Genomic DNA, 9,360 nt, shown 5'->3' with positions numbered 1-9,360 from the left:
ACTTATATTCGCAACATAAATTCTAATTGAGACGATCGATTTTAGGGCTTAAAAAAAAAAGAATTTAAATTTAAGTTTGAAAAGTTTAATTTTTCGCTAACGAACTTTCAAATTTCGAATAGGAACGCAAATAAAAAAATTCAGTACCGAATTTCGTCATTCCCAACAAAGCTGGCGGGGATATCGCCAATTTATTAATAATCAATATCAATTCTCCAATACCTACCGTAATAATGTAATGCGTGAAATACTAATTTTCAGTTGTTCACCCACGCAAAATTTTTATAGATTTACTCTAAAAGATTCCGTTGAACATCGGAAAAATACCCTGGGTTACAATAGAAATCGCTGTATGTACATGTGATAGATATAAATATAAATATCAAATTTTACTGAATATCATTAATTATAATTATATTCTGACATTTGTTCTCTTGATAACAAATCAATTTGATGATAATCAGTTATAATATTGATGGACTAAATGCTAAAAGTTGTAGTAAACATAAAAGAAATGGAAGAAAAAGTATCTTGTAGCAGTTGGACAATAATCCAAGTATATTGAAGAATTTCCAAAAATAACTTGATTGCTTCGCTAGACTATCTATATTTGGCTCATGGAAAAAATAAGGTTTGTTAAAATTAATAAATGGAACTTTTTTTATACTGCTATAGAATACTCGATTTTTATTTATAAGCTGAATATGAACAATTTGAATAAACAAAATCACTCTACTCGGATCTAAATGCGTAATAAGCCACTGCGAAATATGACTTTTAATGGACAATTTACATGCTTTGAAGTGAGTAACAAGTGACTACAATGCTCTAAGATATAGGGTTTACATGCTTTAACAGCATTCTTAGAGTTATTGCAGTACGATGATATTATGTAAATGCAGTCGTTTTCTTATTATTCATGTATTTAAAATTTCCAGAGTTAATTTTACGGTTATTTATTTCTCAAATTGAATTTTTGATTATTGTTACAACGCTAATAATAATTTAAACCCTACAGATGCAGAGGAAAAGCAGCATTTTTTCCATTTTCACATAGGTACTTTTGCAACGTTGACATAAAAAATTTTACTACATACAAATCACATCTCTGTTAAGCGTAATAAAAATTTCTGTGTTACCTACGGTGACAATCTCCATGTTACATTGTGAAAAACTCTATGCTGCAAAGTAAAAGTATTTATGTTACATGGTAAAAATCTCTATAACAAAGTGAAAATTTGTATGCTACAAAGTAATAAATCTCTTATGATACATACGCGGAGAGAAAATTATATGGAAACTTTTGCTATGCATTATGGGAATAGTTTCCAGAATGGTATAGGAATAGTATGGGAACTATTTCCATACTATTATGAGAACCACTCTTCTAACGTTATAGGAATGGTTTCTATAATTTATAGAAATAGTTCCTTTATAGAAACCATTCTTATAATGTAATGGGTATTGTTCCTATAATTATAGGAATCATTCCTCCAATGTAATGGGTATTGTTCCCATAATTATAGGAACCATTCCTACAATGTGATGGGTATTGTTCCCATAATTATAGGAACCATTCCTACAATGTGATGGGTATTGTTCCCATAATTATAGGAACCATTCCTACAATGTGATGGGTATTGTTCCCATAATTATAGGAACCATTCCTACAATGTGATGGGTATTGTTCCCATAATTATAGGAACCATTCCTACAATGTGATGGGTATTGTTCCCATAATTATAGGAACCATTCCTACAATGTGATGGGTATTGTTCCCATAATTATAGGAACCATTCCTACAATGTGATGGGTATTGTTCCCATAATTATAGGAACCATTCTTCCAATGTAATGGGTATTGTTCCCATAATTATAGGACTTTCCACAATTATGGGTAACATTCCGATAATTATAGGAACTGCTCCCATAATTTATGGTCGTAATTCTTATACTGGTATAGGAAAAAATCCCACAAAATTACGGGAACAATCTCCATAATTTTCTTTCCATGCAGTAATAATCTCTATTATAGAGTAAAAGTCTCTATGTTACATGGTAAAAACCTCTCTGTTACGTCGTAAAAATCTCTATGTTACATACTAAAAATACCTATGTTCTCATAGCAATGACTTCCATGTTAAAATGGTCATGTAGCACAGAATGAATTCATATTTAATCTTAAAAAAAAATTCTTTGTTGTTATAGAAAATTTTATCATGACTTCCTAGGAATAATATTTGTGACAAAAAGACTGAACTTCATAATTATACTTTTCATTCTTTATTCGAAGAAATATCTCTGAGTAACATTAAATTATTTAAAAAAATAATTTTTTTTCACTCAAAATTTACTAACCCTTCGCTTCACTTGACTCTCTCTACTAATATTTTTCACAACTACCCCATATTTATTTATTTTTAATCCCTTATTCATGAAGAGAAATTAAAAAAAAATTATTTGAAATTTAATGAAAAATAATTTTAAAAATTGAAGTTAAAAGTATTTTGAAGTAATAATAAAAATAAACGTAAGATAATGTTTTGTTGAACGGAGTGTCGAAAAAATAAAATAATAAAGATCAGTATGGTCGCTCAGATCCAAAAGTCAACTCGATCGTGTAGCAGGGGTTGGGCGTGGTGGCCGTGAGTCATCTCTCTCCCTCATGTGATGCTTATTCTCTTACTCTTTATTTCCTCTTCTTTTCATTCTATAGCTCGGTCTTTGTCATCTGGTCTTGTTGGTCGATACTTCGAAACCGCATGCCCGACGGCGTCGCGATGCCAGAATCCAACGTCATGGCTGCCTACAGTATAACTGTCATCATTTTTGACTGGAACTCTCACATACACACAGACACAACTGAATTTACTATAGATCCATTATACTTCTGCTAAGTGGTAAGTAATAGTTTATTACTAGAGTATAAAGAGTATTTTTAAGAATATAATTGTCTATAAAATCTCAATAAGTATCAATTGAGTTAACACAAAAAGTTAATCATAATTATAATAAAAAAAAAAAAAAAAAAAATGATATTAAAGTTTTTACGGCATTATACCGTTGCAATGACTCGTGTATGCCATTAAAAGACAGTGGAGATCAAGAGAGCAGCAAATTGGCATAAAATCGTCGCTAAGAATAAATCACGCGGTGGCGCTAGCGATATAACGATACAGAAACTACTTGAAGAATAAATAAAATAAGATGGAAAAGCAAGACAGAAGGAGGAGTCAAGTTGTTTATTTGATGGCGCCATAAAAGGCCTCTTTACGTTTATCTCTCGTTTAAAATGTTCTCATAAAACCAGAGACTGCACACACAAACCATCAAATGGACATAAATCATCTCGCGAAACATCCACGCGGACTCTCTTACACTTCCTCTTACGTTTTTTAATTCTCTCCGGACTCATGTGAGACTACGCCATTTCGCTTTTTATATTAAAGTCCACGTGAGAATTCCCGTACTTTGATTGAATTATTTTCTACCCAACAATCGATTGGTAAAAAGTCACTATTTTATATAGAAGAAAGGGGGGGGGGTTTCTTGAGCCAAGAATTTTTTTTTAGTCGTAAGAAATGTTTGTTTTCAATCCATGCTACAAAAAAATTTCTTGATGGAAAAAAATTTTACTCGCCTCAAGAACAACTTTTTTGAGGCAAGAAATTTTTTCTAGCCCTAAGAAAATTTTTGTGTCCTATTTAGAATGCAAAATATTTCTTGCGCCAAGAAATCCTTTTTTTTTCTGTGTAGTTTAAAGAAATTGAATTCGAAAATTATAACAAGAACATGACGCCTGACTCAAAAAAAAAAAATATGTGAAAGAAAAAGTTACTTTCTGTTCTTGTATTTTGTCGGGGCTAAATGGACCATCAAAGCAACATAACCCGTTGGAGAAAATTGGACTTATTCCAAAACTATGTAAAAATTTTTTTCGCCATTTTTTTCCTGATTTTAGATTTTCCAAATTTTATGCATGATATTTGCATTTTTGCAAAATAACATGTAGTAACGGCTGGTGAGTTAAATCATCGTAGACTATAAGTACTAACGTACATATTTGTTGCTTAATAAATATTTCATTATAAATCAAAATAAGAATGGGAAAAAAAAAAATTGAAAGCATTGTTTTTAAACAGCACCAGTTATTTCTAAAACTCGAAGTAATTATTTAGCCCTAGACAGATAGGAGAATACACAAAAATTATTTTTTTTTAGGCCCAACTTACCCCGACCTTCGAATTAGCACTCATGAGCGAATTTATTTTTAATAAATTTGAAAATAAAAAAAAAAACAAAATTTTGTTTTTTAGAATTTTTTGGAGGCCGGCGAAAAAAAGAGGGGAAAGATGAACAGACATCTAAAATTTTTTATTCCTTTACTTACATAACAGAATTTATTTTCATGGCCTTGGATAAACATCTAAGACTTATCCCTTTTAAAAAAATCTGTTAAGTTCAAGCACGTAATACTTTTTTACTCGGATGACAGGTAGTAAAAAAGTAGAAAAAAAAAAAAACTACGGTGTCCTTGCATTGGATGAGTAACAACCCTTCGGCTCAGGTGATGCCTGCAGAATAAACCCTTACTTTAGCAATTCAAGTATTTCTTATAATTTACAATGACATTGAGGTAACAAGAGAGAAAAAATGACTGCCACCTCATTTTACCTCAAGATAAACTGAGAAAAAATAGCACTAGACGTAATAATATTATAAATTTATTTATTAAATTATTCGTTGAGGTAAAAAGAATAAAAGTGAAGGAAAAAATGCGCAGAGCTCGTGCAGGGATTAAATTGGACGCACGCGGAATTTATCCGAAAAAATTTTTCTTCCTCTTTTATAGTCACTCGACTACGCCGGCAGCATCGGCATCTTACATTTCCTTTTACTTGAATATTCATGTGCGCGTTTCGCTCCTTGGGATTTAATTAGATTTCACATGTGAATTATTCTCTCCACAAACCAGAATCTCGCCTCCCTCAGAGTTGCGTTTCATATAAATCCGCACTATATATTAAGATAAACTTTACTTTAATATAAATACTTTGATATTTTTTTATTCATTTTCTAAAAAAAAATTTCTTGATCAACTGTTAAGCATGAGGTTGATAACCATAAGTTAATGTTTATTATACCTATTAAATTATGGACATAAGTACATCGAGAAAAATTTATGGTAACAATCACAATATATTATAGGGGTGATTATGATAAGGTATGGTAACAGGTTTCTTTGAATTATCCACTAAACACAGAAAAATTATTCTCGTTTAAACACGGAAAAAAATATGTGAAAATGACAGAAATGAGAATGTCAAAATGACATGGATATATCTTCTTAGATTTACAAAGAAAAGTTGTCAAATTTACAGATATAATATGTGAAATTAATCTAACCATACTATGTCAGATGTACGGATAAAAAATGTCAAATTTACAAAAATAATCTGTAAAAAGTTGATTATCAAGTTATATAAAATTTACAAACCAAAACCATACAAATGAAAAGAATCGGCCCATTACTGGGTCGTGAATGGCTGCCAATTTTTAAGCATCGGCCGAAAATCGGCTAAATATCGGATGATAACGGTATGCCAAGCATGACAGTCGCAAACATTGGCCAATCGTGACAATCAATCATCGGCTAAAGCTTGATATCCAGAGCACCCGATCAAACCGTTGGCCAACGAACGGCCTTTAATTGTGCGCTGGTTTCATAAGCAAAAAGACGGCTGCCAATGATTCACCATGCATGGGCCAGTATAGTTAGCGATTTCTTCAACAATCATTGCAAACCAGGCATCGGCCGATCTATGGGAAAATTTTGAAGCTCGGTGAATTTGTATTGGTTCTATGGTTTCCAGATTTGAACAATCATTTTACATAAATACCTAATTTTTTAGTTAATACTTCAATTTTTAGAATATTTTTTTGTGTATTGTTTACATTTTACGAAATCTCAAATCCTTACTCATAAATAACAATTTCAATTATTGTTCTAATATAAGTTTCACATTTTTTTTTCTAAGTGAATTTTTCATTTTTTAAATGCAATTATTACATCGAAAAACTGTAAAATTGACAGTTTCAGATTGACAGTTTCCACAATGAGAAAATAACATTTTCAACTTTGTAAAATTAACATTTTTGGGTTGACAACAGTAAATCAGTAAATTTGTCAGTTTTTCCTGTAATTTTTACAGAGTTATTTTTTCCGTGTACTATTGCTGATAGTAATAGTTACCATCTAGATAATAATATTTCCTATGCCTGATAAATTTTCACGGATAAGAATGCTTTTCCTATGGGAAAAGTTAGCATAAAAAACTAAGAATCACTAAAATGTAAAGATGGGAATAGTTACTTCGTTAATATGCGAAGTATTAGCACTTTTTTTAGCTTGTATGTAATTACAGGAACTATTCCCATGAATATGGTAACCATTACTATAATTCGCTTACGAATTATATGACATAGAAATATTTACCATCATTATCGGAATTGTTCCATATAGAGGATCAATAACTTTAGTTATGAAAACTTTTTCCAGAAATTATCGCCGGCTATTCCATAATTCCTAGCAATTATTACCATAGCATTATAGTTATTCGATAAATGTACTAGCAACAGTTGCTATAATTTCCGCTCCGCGTACTTAAAAAAATATAAATAACTTTTTATTCGAGCAAGTTAAAAAAATAAAACTAAATAACTTAGTCTCGGTCCGAATAGTTAGAGCGCGATAGAAAAAGTTTTACGATCTTCATCTGGTGAATTTAGATCGTCTGATCGTCCAAGTTCACTCGGATCTCTGAAGAAAATCCACCAGTATCTTCCTGTAGGCAATTACCCAGACTCGGGCTCTCCAAGTCAAAAGTCTTCCGTATATCTTACATACTTGATGCAGGTGGGATATAAAGTGCGCCTCGTTTTAACGAGTAAACTTTCAAACGACTTGAGTTAAGGATTACTCGGATCCGAGGGTGAGAGGACACAGCCCAAGGTCAGCAACCTTAGGTAACTTTACCAAAAAAAGGATTGTTTTGGATACTTTATGACAGCCCCGTATACATTCAAGGCTATTGCCGCCTCGGTTATAATTTTCAAGTGTTCAGATAGTAGTGGAAATAAAAAAATAAAATTCTTACTTCCCAGTACGCTGACCTTTAGTTTTTTTCTCGCCAGTTATACTCGAAGGGTTGATTTTAAGTTCGTCAATACTGCGTAATACACAAGGCAATTTTTATCTTTTTTTTCCTTTTTTTTGGTACTGCCTCAGGTAGCAAGGGTAAGAAACAGTTGAGACGATACCGGAAGTTTTTATTATCGCAGCAGCCTGACTCGTTGTAAACGTTCTTGTAGATGGTCCGCAGCAACTGAGGACCTTGACGCTCGTCATAAAGGGGTAATCAACCCTTGGGAAGCTAGACCTTGAATCTAATGCTTCACCCTCGCATAGTGTTGTCTCTTGAATCTTTCGTTTCCCACAAGGCTATACTCATCACTCGTTTTAGATCCCCTTCGAACGGAAGAGCTGTCATTCTGTCGTTGAAGTTTGTCTATGAAACAGCTCGTTGCTTACCGCTACCGTCGCGAATAATCGCTGATACGTCATTCCGTATTTTAAAGTCCCGGTTATCAGCGGATATATTTAAATTTAGTTGCAAGTTGTCGAGTTCCGATGGAGGTTTCGACTAGCCGCAATAGAAGCTTACGGTTCTGATGGTCGATAAGTTTTCTAAAGGAACTTTAAAGTTTTAAATATGAAAATAATCAAGTGAAAATTTTAATTTTTAAATTTGGGTGAATTTGTTTGAGTAAAATAATGAGGTTGCGTCGTTGTGGCTTCTTCACTGTAGAATGGCTGCTATGGTAGGTCAAATCAATAATCTATTGGACCATCATGTGTGCATGAGTTCCGCCCTTGAATTAACGTCGGCTGGTAGCCATCTTGAATCTTTACGATCTTTTATTGTACTTTAATGTAACTATTATTGTGTTTGTTTTTTATATGAGTAGAGGTGCCGTTTTTGCAAAAACCATGGTGACCTTAGAATATAGGGCAGCATGGAAAAAAAAAGTTTTGCAAAAATTACAGAAAGATGTGAAATTTACAGAAGTGTCTGTAAATTGACTTATGTAATATTTTCGGAACAAAACATGTTATTTTTAGATTGTGAATTCTGTAAACCCAAGGTTGTAATTTTGAAATTTTAAGGCTGTGATCATTATAAAGTGAAGTTGCAGAAGTCACAGAAGTATTGATGTAAGGGAGACCGGGGCAAAACGGCCCCTGGGGCAAGAAGGCCCACCTCAAACATTAACCAAAAATTTTTTTTCTTGTTTTCTTTTGATTATCACAAATTCAGATTATTTACTCATTTTTAGCCCTATACGTGGAACTAGGGGCAAAATGAACCACTCAAAAATTCTAAAAAAGAATGTATTTCATATTATTATAACTTAGTCATGATTAATTTAATAGAAATATCATTTTTTGGTTAATCCTATGGATTTGGAGTAAAATAGAGCATTTGAAAAAGTTAAAAATATCAACACTCAATTTTTTTTTACAGAAGTGAACAAATTACTCGTATTATATCAAAGAGGTTATTTCGAGTAATATAAAAGTAAATACAGTTGTTAAAGAGAAAACTATAAACATTTAGAATGCGGAAAATTTTTTTACAATTAAAAAAAAACAAATTTTTTTTTCATTTTTTTCGAAGAGGGCCGTCTTGCCCCAAAAAAAAAATTTTTTCAGGAGCTTCACCAAAATTTTGGTGAATTGAGTTAAAGTTGGACGAGAGTAAATCGACTTTGATGGTTAAAAGCCACAAAGAATAATAATCGGCTTAGGTGGGCCGTCTTGCGCCGGTCTCCCAAAATAATGCAGAGCGACTTATGTAAATTGAACAACTGACCAGAGAATAATCAATGCAAGGGAAATTTTTTATCAAAAAAATTCAATTTTTAAAAGCTTAGTAACTTTTGAATATATTTTCTTGAACTGTTGCTGTAAAGTTATTATTGATAATTCAAATGAATTTATTGTAACGTTATATAAAACCAAAAGATAAAAATTTTTTTCTAAAATTTCAAAAAATATCTAGTTTTTTTAAAATGAATTTTGGAGAAATAAAATTAAAAAACAAATCCAAATTATTCGAATTTTTTTTTTTTTTAACAAACTTTTAAAGTTATAAAACTACTCTGTAACGATAACCGTACTTATGTAAATTTTACATGAACTATTAGTAAGTTTTACATAAAGTAATGATGTATAATCTACAGAAAAAATATGTAATTTTTACACAATTTCATCTGCTAATGTTACATATTTTCATTTGTA

This window comes from Microplitis demolitor, chromosome 3 (genome assembly GCF_026212275.2).
Source record: "Microplitis demolitor isolate Queensland-Clemson2020A chromosome 3, iyMicDemo2.1a, whole genome shotgun sequence".
In the NCBI taxonomy this organism is placed as follows: domain Eukaryota; kingdom Metazoa; phylum Arthropoda; class Insecta; order Hymenoptera; family Braconidae; genus Microplitis; species Microplitis demolitor.
Note: the sequence above shows the minus strand (reverse complement) of the source record.